This window comes from Myotis brandtii, unplaced genomic scaffold (genome assembly GCF_000412655.1).
Source record: "Myotis brandtii unplaced genomic scaffold, ASM41265v1 scaffold953, whole genome shotgun sequence".
Classification (NCBI taxonomy): Eukaryota; Metazoa; Chordata; class Mammalia; order Chiroptera; family Vespertilionidae; genus Myotis; species Myotis brandtii.
In genome coordinates this window covers 1,311,535-1,320,566 of record NW_005371933.1, presented here as the reverse complement: position 1 = coordinate 1,320,566, position 9,032 = coordinate 1,311,535, and positions in this window count along the sequence as shown.

Here is a 9,032-nt window from a genome sequence, read left to right as displayed (position 1 = left end):
CCAGCCCCCAGCCCCACAATGATAAGTATTATGTGAGGGACCATTTCGCTCTCAACTTCTCATCATTGTCATCTTCACATCTGATTTCACAGAGGAAGTCAAACCAGCCTCACTGCCCATTAACACTCAAAGAGCAACCTTTCTCCTGGAATACTAGGATCCTACAAGGCCCAGGCCACCTCCACACCCCTTCCAAAATTGAGGAGGCTCAGAAGACTCCTGGCAGGGTCTGAGCTCTAGGAAATGACAATACCTGGTAGTATCAGTAACTCCAACAAATTACCATTTAATAGAAATCAGAGCTGACAGGGCCTCAGGGATCACTTAGGCCACCACCACCATCCTCCCTTATTTACTGAGAAGACTGAGCCCAAAGGCCTGAAGTCCATCCCTTCAGATCACACTGGTAAGCAATAGCGAAGCTGAGAACAAAAGTATCATCTCCAGATACCAGGGCTCTTTCCAGAAGTACTCTGACCTGCAAAGTTCAAACCAGGAGCAGCAACTACTTTTCTCACCTCCTGAACCCAGATTCTGCAGAGTCCCCTGGGAGCTCTGGACTGCATTGGACACACCCTCAGAGCTAAAGAAATTTACCTGCACAGGTGATCTTGCTTCTTTAAGCAACTGGACGGGCTCTAGTCGCAATGCAGTCAAAAGCACACTGCCCCAGACTACCCTTATATATATGGTCCTTCTATGCACAAGGGCTTGGCCAAGAGTCTGAGTTCCAGCCTCCCGAGCTTTGGTTCCTTCCTATTGTGTGTTCTCTGGAAGGGAGGGAAGCCTTGGGGCTTTGTGATGGCATCATACAAATCTAATGAGTTCCTTAGAATAATCGCCAAACAGAGCTTGTGCCAGTAATGCCTTAACAAAAAAGAGTTAGTCATCTTCAGCTTTCTGTTATGACATTCTATGACTCCGGTTGGGACCTGCCTTGAGCAAACATTTGAAGGTCCAGTTTGTTTCTGGCTTCTTGACCCACTTCCAGGACGGACAGGTGTCCCACTTCCTGGTACATAACTTTCAGAGTCCAAGTGCCCTACTTAAGCCTGCCTTCCCCACAAACCTAGGTCACTCACTAAATATCTCCTTTCTTTTCCTCCAATCACAATTCTCATTCCTCAGGGCACTGAAAAGCAATTTGAACTAATTCTCAAGGATGTGTGATTTGCTCACAAATCCCTAACCTTAGCATAAGTATTTGCACCTTTTAAAATAAGACTCACCCAAATGAATCCCTGATTACTGAAATTTCAGGCAGTGAAACGATAAGTGAAAAAGTCCAGTTGAGAAATACTTTAGGTGCCCAGTATATTAAGTAATAACTGCTCACAAGTGTCCATTTACGCTCACATGGGTCCTCTGTGTTATTTCATTAGACTCACAATAAAAATAAACTAAAACTGTTATGTGTCCAACCCAACTGTAAATGGGGAAAACTACTGAAATACTGTGGGTAAGCTCTGAATACTTCATGCATTGATTCCATGTTTTGCAGATACAAGACTAAACAAGAAAATCATTAGATATTATAGCTCTGGCAAGGGTTACCTCTGGCCACTCTATAGGTAGGGATTTGTAGTCCTGGTGGCTATGGCAGCACCGAAGCTCATAAAATCCATTGGCAGGTTCTACTCTTCTCTGATGTTTTGTCCCCACTTGATTTTTGTTCAGTTGACTGTATGTTTTCAAAACTAGGATTCAACAAGGTAAAGAGAAGGGATTTGATTTGTGAATGGGAGAAAGGATAACACCAAGTTCAGCTGAATGAAAGAAAAAATTGATGGTTCCATATATAACTTTCAAGCATTAAAAATTGATCCTCAAACCAAGATAATAAAAAAAGGCTTTGTGGGCTAGCTCATAATAAAAGTCGCTTCCAAGGTTCCAAAGTAAATTCTAAGACCTAAGTTATTAATTCCTTCACATTCAAAATATTTTCTCAGTGTTATGAGAAAAATAATCGTTAAGAAATTCACTATGGCCCTAGCTGGTTTGGCTCAGTGGATAAAGCTTCAGCCTGCGGACTGAAGGTCCCAAGTTCGATTCAGGTCAAGGGCGCATGCCTGGGTTGTGGGCTCGATCCCCAGAAGGGGGCATGCAGGAGGCAGCCAATCAATGATTCTCACTCATCATTGATGCTTCTATCTCTCTCTCTCCCTCTCCCTTCCTCTCTGAAGTCAATAAAAATATATTTAAAAAAGAAAGAAATTCACTACGAAGTTTGGAACTATAAACAGAGAAGCTATTTTTTCCACAGGAGGATGTTTTCCTGTTATCAGAGAGCTAATTAGAATTCAAGGACATTTATTTCTAACCCATAACCCAAGTGAACTCATATTGACACACTATGTTATATCTGAGAAGGGCTCAGGGATTCACTGGAAGCCACACCGATCATGAACAACAGGTCAGGCCTCAGGACACGGTGGTCTGGGTGAATGTGAAAAATGCAGAAAATACACCAAGATCAAGCTTCAGGCAGGCATGCAGGCAGCATCAGAGAGGGTCCAAAACCACATATCTGGATTCCTGGAAAAGTGGAAGAGGTAGGGCTGACCTCAGCCTCATAGAAACGGGGGTCCTAGACAAGGAGCCCGTAGAGGTGTTAGGATGCAAGGCAATTGCTTGGTCATAGAAAACCAAACAAGTAAAGAGCAAACTTATTGAAACAGACGTCAAGGGCTCATAAACTACTTAAATTGGGTCCTGGATATTTCCCCAGACTTGCTCCCTAAATCTTGGTTGGAAAAAGTTGAATGGAAGCAGAGCAGGGGCTCCCTCCATCACCCTCCCTCCTGGTTGTTGTCTTCTCTGGTCTCTTGGCCAGGGGAGCAGGTTTGTACAGCACTTGGAGTTCTGCTGAGGCAATCCCTGGGACACACTTACACATCACAGGTGCATAACACGTCAGTTAGGGGAGTGGTACATTTTGGTATTTCTCTAGAAGGTACATGAAATGTCCATTAATCTGGCACTCTCATCACCCCTTTTTTAAACCTCCTTTCTCCCATGATCATTGGAAAGTATCTGATCACTGCATATACGAAAAGATTAATAACAGTTTAATTGTCAAGTGCCATTGATTCAATTACAAAATATGGACCTGGAAGCATAGAATTTCATTGATTAACAATAAGCCACAGGGTTGGGTGGGGGAGATCCTTCTGGCAGGATGAGCCTTCTGGTATGCCCAGAAATCACATAATTATGAAGTTATGGACTATTCCCTCACACAAAGACTGTCCAAAGTGAGAAAACAAAAAAAGGTCTACAGTATGGTTTGGGTTTTTTGTTTCTTTTTTAGTTCCTAGTCTGGTTCCCTGACAGATAAACATGTTGTCTAGACGTTTTGTTTTTTTCTTTCAAAGTCTCATAGTGTACATCTCTTGTTTTTAGCCTCTATCCTTAATTGTGTTCTTGGCATTATTAAACTTGTTCAAATCAATATGCAATTCCAAAATGTATTTGTCACCATTCCTCTTCCTGACCCTTCCTTTGTCCCTGACATCATTTTCCCCTGAGTGTCTTACGGTTCTACCTCTATTGATCTGTCTGTTTTGGCTTTTTTGTTGGTTTGTTTACCTTGTGACCTGACCTGTCTTTCTTGGCAGAAAGTTTGCCATCATGATACATCATGACAGGGAAAGGTGACTGCTGGGAAGAACAGCGTGGTTTCCATGTTTCCTTCTAAGAGGTGATGGCAAGATTTCTGTTAGGAAAGAAGTCCCAACAAAAAAGAAAAAAAAAAAAGGAAAGAACGAAAGAAAGGAAAGAAGTTCTGGTGGTAAGTAAACCATGAATAATCCCAGAGGTACAAAAATAAGAAGGCCATGGTGCCTGATACCTCAAAGATCATGCAAGGATCTGAATAGCGTCCTAAGTCAGCTTAGGATGCTGACTCCAGTAATAGCTCCCGTTCCTGAGTTGACTCATGCAAAACCATCTAACGTAATATCTCTGTCAAGGTCACAATCAAAGGAATCCCTCATATTAACAATCACATCTACCAGCCATCCTCACCTTGCATTCTCCTCACATAAGGCACTTCGCTATATCCAAATAACAACAGGCTTTCATGAGAAGTTGTGTGGGCTAAAGCTTTCAACAGGAAGATGACAGATTCATGCTGAAACATGTTTTCCTGCTACAGTTCCGTGGAAGGGCTCTGTGTGCCTTTAAAAACGTAAAAGATCAAATATCCCTTTAACTGAAAGCATAAGGTCTGACAAGCTTTTGGATCTCGGCTCTCAGGAATGAAATAGCAGCTCTGAAAGCATTAGTCACCGAGAGGGCCCCATAGCTGGCTTCCCAAGTGCACGGTGGGTTTTGCCTTGATCGGCCCTTTCTGGAATTGGGTGTGTTTGTGTTCTAGAAAGAGCTTACCTTTGGAGCCAGATAAGCCTGAGATTTGAACCCAACTTCACCATGTATTTGTTGGAGAGCCTTGAGTCATTAATGTACCTCCAAGGCCCTCATTTTGTAATATCTACAATATAGGAGTCATAGCTACTTCTCAAGATTAGTGGAAGGGTTCAACTATCTACATTGTAATGAATACAAAACATTTAGTCCAGTAGATGGTACATAATGAGCACTCAATACTCATTTTGTTAAAAGAATAATAATGATTATTTTATAATGATAGCCCAGAGACAGGAAGGTTTAAGATTATGGACCAGAGGATGGTAATTGCAATCTTGTACATGGATAATGTCACAGTAGATATAGGGTGAGTGAGTAATAGATTGATTGCTTTTGGCTCATTCTATATCCATAGTTTTTGCCCTTCCATGTGACAGCCCTTCGAATATAACTTTGAAGATTTTAGTTCCTTTAATTATTCGCAACACAACATAGTGACTGTTGTCCAATGCCACATCAAGCCACATCTGGGGTATATGAGTCAGTACAAGACCTTACACTTCATAAAAATGGTCGTCCATCCCCCGCTCTGCCTCATTTTTGCTACTAAGCTTCGGTTTCTCTATCTGGGAGAATAATGGCACTTTGCACTGCCGCTGTGAAAATGAAATGAGTAATCTATGTGAGAACACCCAGCGTAATGCCTCCCATATAACAAGCTCTCAGCCAGCGTTGATAGTCGTCATTTCCTATGCTGACCTCATGCAGCTGGTACCTCGTAATTATTTTGGGCAACTACATCTCAGTGTTGACTCACATTGAGTTTGCTGTATATTAGATCGCATGTCTCTTTAACATGTGAATTCTGTCCCATCCTGTAAAGGAAGCAATTTTCAACTGCTGTGCCACAAGAATTTTTAAAACATGCACTACCTGACTATTTAGTCAGGGACACTGACCTCTTTTCTCTTAGATTTTCAAACTAAAACAATGACAGCAGTCAACACAACAATTCGTCCTATGTGAATGTCCTGTCTCGAATCATAAATATGTCATGTAATAGACTTGCATCTTATTGGTCACATCACATAATAAGGTTGCATCTGATTGGTTAATTCTTGGTACCAGAAATCCTCATATACAAGTATAGGCACCTGATTTTTTAAGAACATGATCTCACTCATATGTGGAATACATAGCTATCAACAATTACTTTAAATGAAATGGATTAAATGCTCCAACCAAAAGACATATGGAGGTTGAATGGATAACAAAACAAGACCCATACATATGCTGTCTACAAGAGACTCACTTCAGATTGAAAGACACACACAGGGATGAAGAAAGATATTTCATGAAAATGGAAATGAGAAAAAAAAAAGCTGAGTAGCAATACTGAGAGCAGACAAAGTAGACTTTAAAACAAAGGCTATAACAAGAGACAACAAAGGACCCAGCAATTCCACTTCTGTGTATTTATCTGAAGAAACTCAAAACACTAAATCAAAAAGACATATACATCCATATGTTTATTGCAGCATTACTTACAATAGCCGAGATATAAAAGCAGTGTTCATAAATGGATAAAGAAGTGGTGCATATATACAAGGGAATATGATCCAGCCATCAAAATTTTTAAAAAATGAATGAAATCTTGTCATCTGCAACTACATGAATGGATCTAGAAGGTTTTGTGCTGAGTGAAATAAGACAGAAAATACCATATTATTTCATTTATATGTGAAATCTAAAAAACAAAATAAACAATCAAGCAGATACAGAGAGCATTTTAACGGTTGCCAGATGGGAGGGGCTTGGGGGAATGAGTGAAAAAGATGAAGGAATTAAGAAGTACAAATTGGTAGTTACAGAATAGTCATGGGGATGTAAAGTACCGCATAGGGAATATATATAGTCAACAAGATTGTAATAATTACATATGGTGTCAGATGGGTACTAGATTTATCATGGTGATTACAATAAGTGATATCCATGTCTAATCACTGGGTTGTACACCTAAAACTAATATAATATGGGATGTCAACTGTTATTGAAAAATAAAAAATATTATTTAAATATTTATCTAATTTATCTAACTCTTTATTGCTAGTATACAGAAATGCTGCATTATTACTTTGCTCCTTTTTTTTAAAAGATAGATTTCCAACTCCACAGGATCGAGAGCTTGATGTGTCAACAAGCCCTCAATAAATTAGATATTCAGGGCTGATATTCAGTCATGAACAATATCATGGCTGTACTGGTTACTAAAATATTGAAACATTTCTACAGTGGAACCCTCTTCCTTTCCATCTGGTACCTTGGCCATCCTGGACTTTCCCTCCAGACTGACCCACACCTCCCCAGTTCCAGACACTAGTAATGAAGTTTAATATCTTTTCTTATGTTTACAGGACATCCATGTAGCATCTTTTATACTATAAGCATTTTTTTTGTCTTTGCCAAATTTTTTTCTGTTGGAATGTTTTTTCTTATTAATGTATAGGCATTAATTATATATTTTAGAAGCTCTTTTGTTGGTTTTATGCATTGCAATCTGTTTTCACTCTCTTTTGTACTTCTACACCTAGCTCAGCTGGGGCCTCAAGCCCTGTTCCACTGGAAAGGTAGGTGTCTGTTATGATTGTTCTATTCCTATCCATGTGAGTTATTAAATATTTTTAATGTTATCTCTTATGCTTATATTCCAATGCTAACATAAAACCAAGGGTAAGTTATTAATCCAAGTGGTTTCTTTTTTAAAATATTTTTATTGATTTCCTAGAGGAAGGGAGAAAGAGATACTTCCTGCATGCCCCCTACTGGGGACCAAGCCTGCAACTTGAGCATGTGCCCTTGACTGGAATCAAACTTGGAACCCTTCAGTCCACAGGCCGATGCTCCATCCACTGAACCAAACCGACTAGGGCTCCAAGTGGTTTCTTATCCAGAGGTGCAGAGAGCTCAGAAGGAGATGATCAGCTCTGGGGTTCAAGGAGGAAGCAGGAAATCTGAGCTGTAACTAAAGAGATTCTAGCTAGCACCCATCTCTGATAATTCCTGCCCAAATCCCTTCAGCTTCCCCCAAGTCTACTCCTCCACTTGGAGCTCCCACAGGCACCTCAACCACACATGCTTCAGGCTGAACACATCATCTTTAAATGCTAAATCTGCTCTCCTCCTGACTCCCCTAATTGGTGGAAGAGTGTCTCCAACCATCTCTCCCTTACAGTAGAAAATTCAGAATCATCTGAGACTCCAACTTATCCTCATTTCCTCTCTATTATTGCTTACCAAGATCTGTCATTTCTATACCATAAAAAAATCTTTCTTGAATATGACCTATTCCCCAATCCCGATTACTGCTGTCTCCTAAATTTTTGAATAGTTTCCTAGCCTGTCTTTTGGCCTCCAGCCTCTTTGCTCCTCCAGTCCCTCCCCCACACTGCTACCAGCATTAGCAGTCCCACCTGGCCCATTAGCCTACTCTGTTTCTTCATCTGTGGAAGGGAGTGTGGGGGAGCCATCTGCCTTCGCATGGAGGAGGGTGAGAATGGAGCTAATACAAAGCAGATTGACTTCGAGTTGGTTTTATTATTGCATTGAAGTGCTCTATAGACAAGTCACTCCTTTTGCCTACACCTGGCCTACAACTGTTCCCACCCACCCCACCTCCCTTCTCTTTGATAATATGATCTGTCTCGCAGAGCTTCCATGAAGGTCAATGCAACAGTGCTCACTGAGAACTTAGCCCAGGCCCCTGCACAGGGTGAGCACTTAGTTAATGTTAACGATGATTAGTAAAAACATTATTTTTGGTTCTTTATCCCCTATATGATTCCTGTTTGGGCAAGCAAAGCCTTTCTGGCCTCAGATACTCCCTTCCACCCTCCTGCACATTATACTCTAGCAAAACTGTTTATTCTTCCTTCACCAAACCAAGTTCTTCCGTGTTTCCATGCCTTTGCAAATGCCCTTTACTCTGGCTGGATGTCTTCCCTCTTCTCTGCAGATTCATCATTTAAGATCCAGGTCACAGTCATGCTTTCTGTGAAGCCTTCCTCAAATGATCCAGACAAAAGGAATACCTCCTCCCTCCTGTGAGCCCATGGCTCGCGGTTCATTTCTCCTCTCTGAAGCCTGCCTGGAGTGGAGCTCCCAGAAGGGAGAGTCTGTATGTGCTTATCAGCTTTGTATCCAGTCACCAAAATTGCTGAGCCCATATTACCGGCTCAGTACTGACAGGGATTTAGCTTGTTTTATTAGAATGAATGAATGGATGTGAATGGTTTTGGCTTCATCCTAGACCTAGCCAAAACTTTGGGTAGCTACAGTTTGGGTCCTTTTGTATAACCTGGTATTGGACTCTTCTTTCCATGCCCCAAGAAAAATATTCCCTACCAGGGTACCTGCCTTCTTAAGGAATGGAACTCAGGACCTAAGGAAAGCCCTTTTCAAAGTAGGGAGAGTGATGAGCAGCTCAGCTCTGTCTTCGCAGCTGTCCCTGAGAGGGCGCTGTTCCCAAATGAACCCTCCGAGGCCTGGACTGAAATACCCGCGCCTTCCCACAGGATTCAGCATCCCTGGCTTCCCAGGCAGCAGCCGCGGGTCCCCAGCGGAGCATCTGCCCACAAACATGGCTGCGCCCTGCTCAGCTTCTCCTC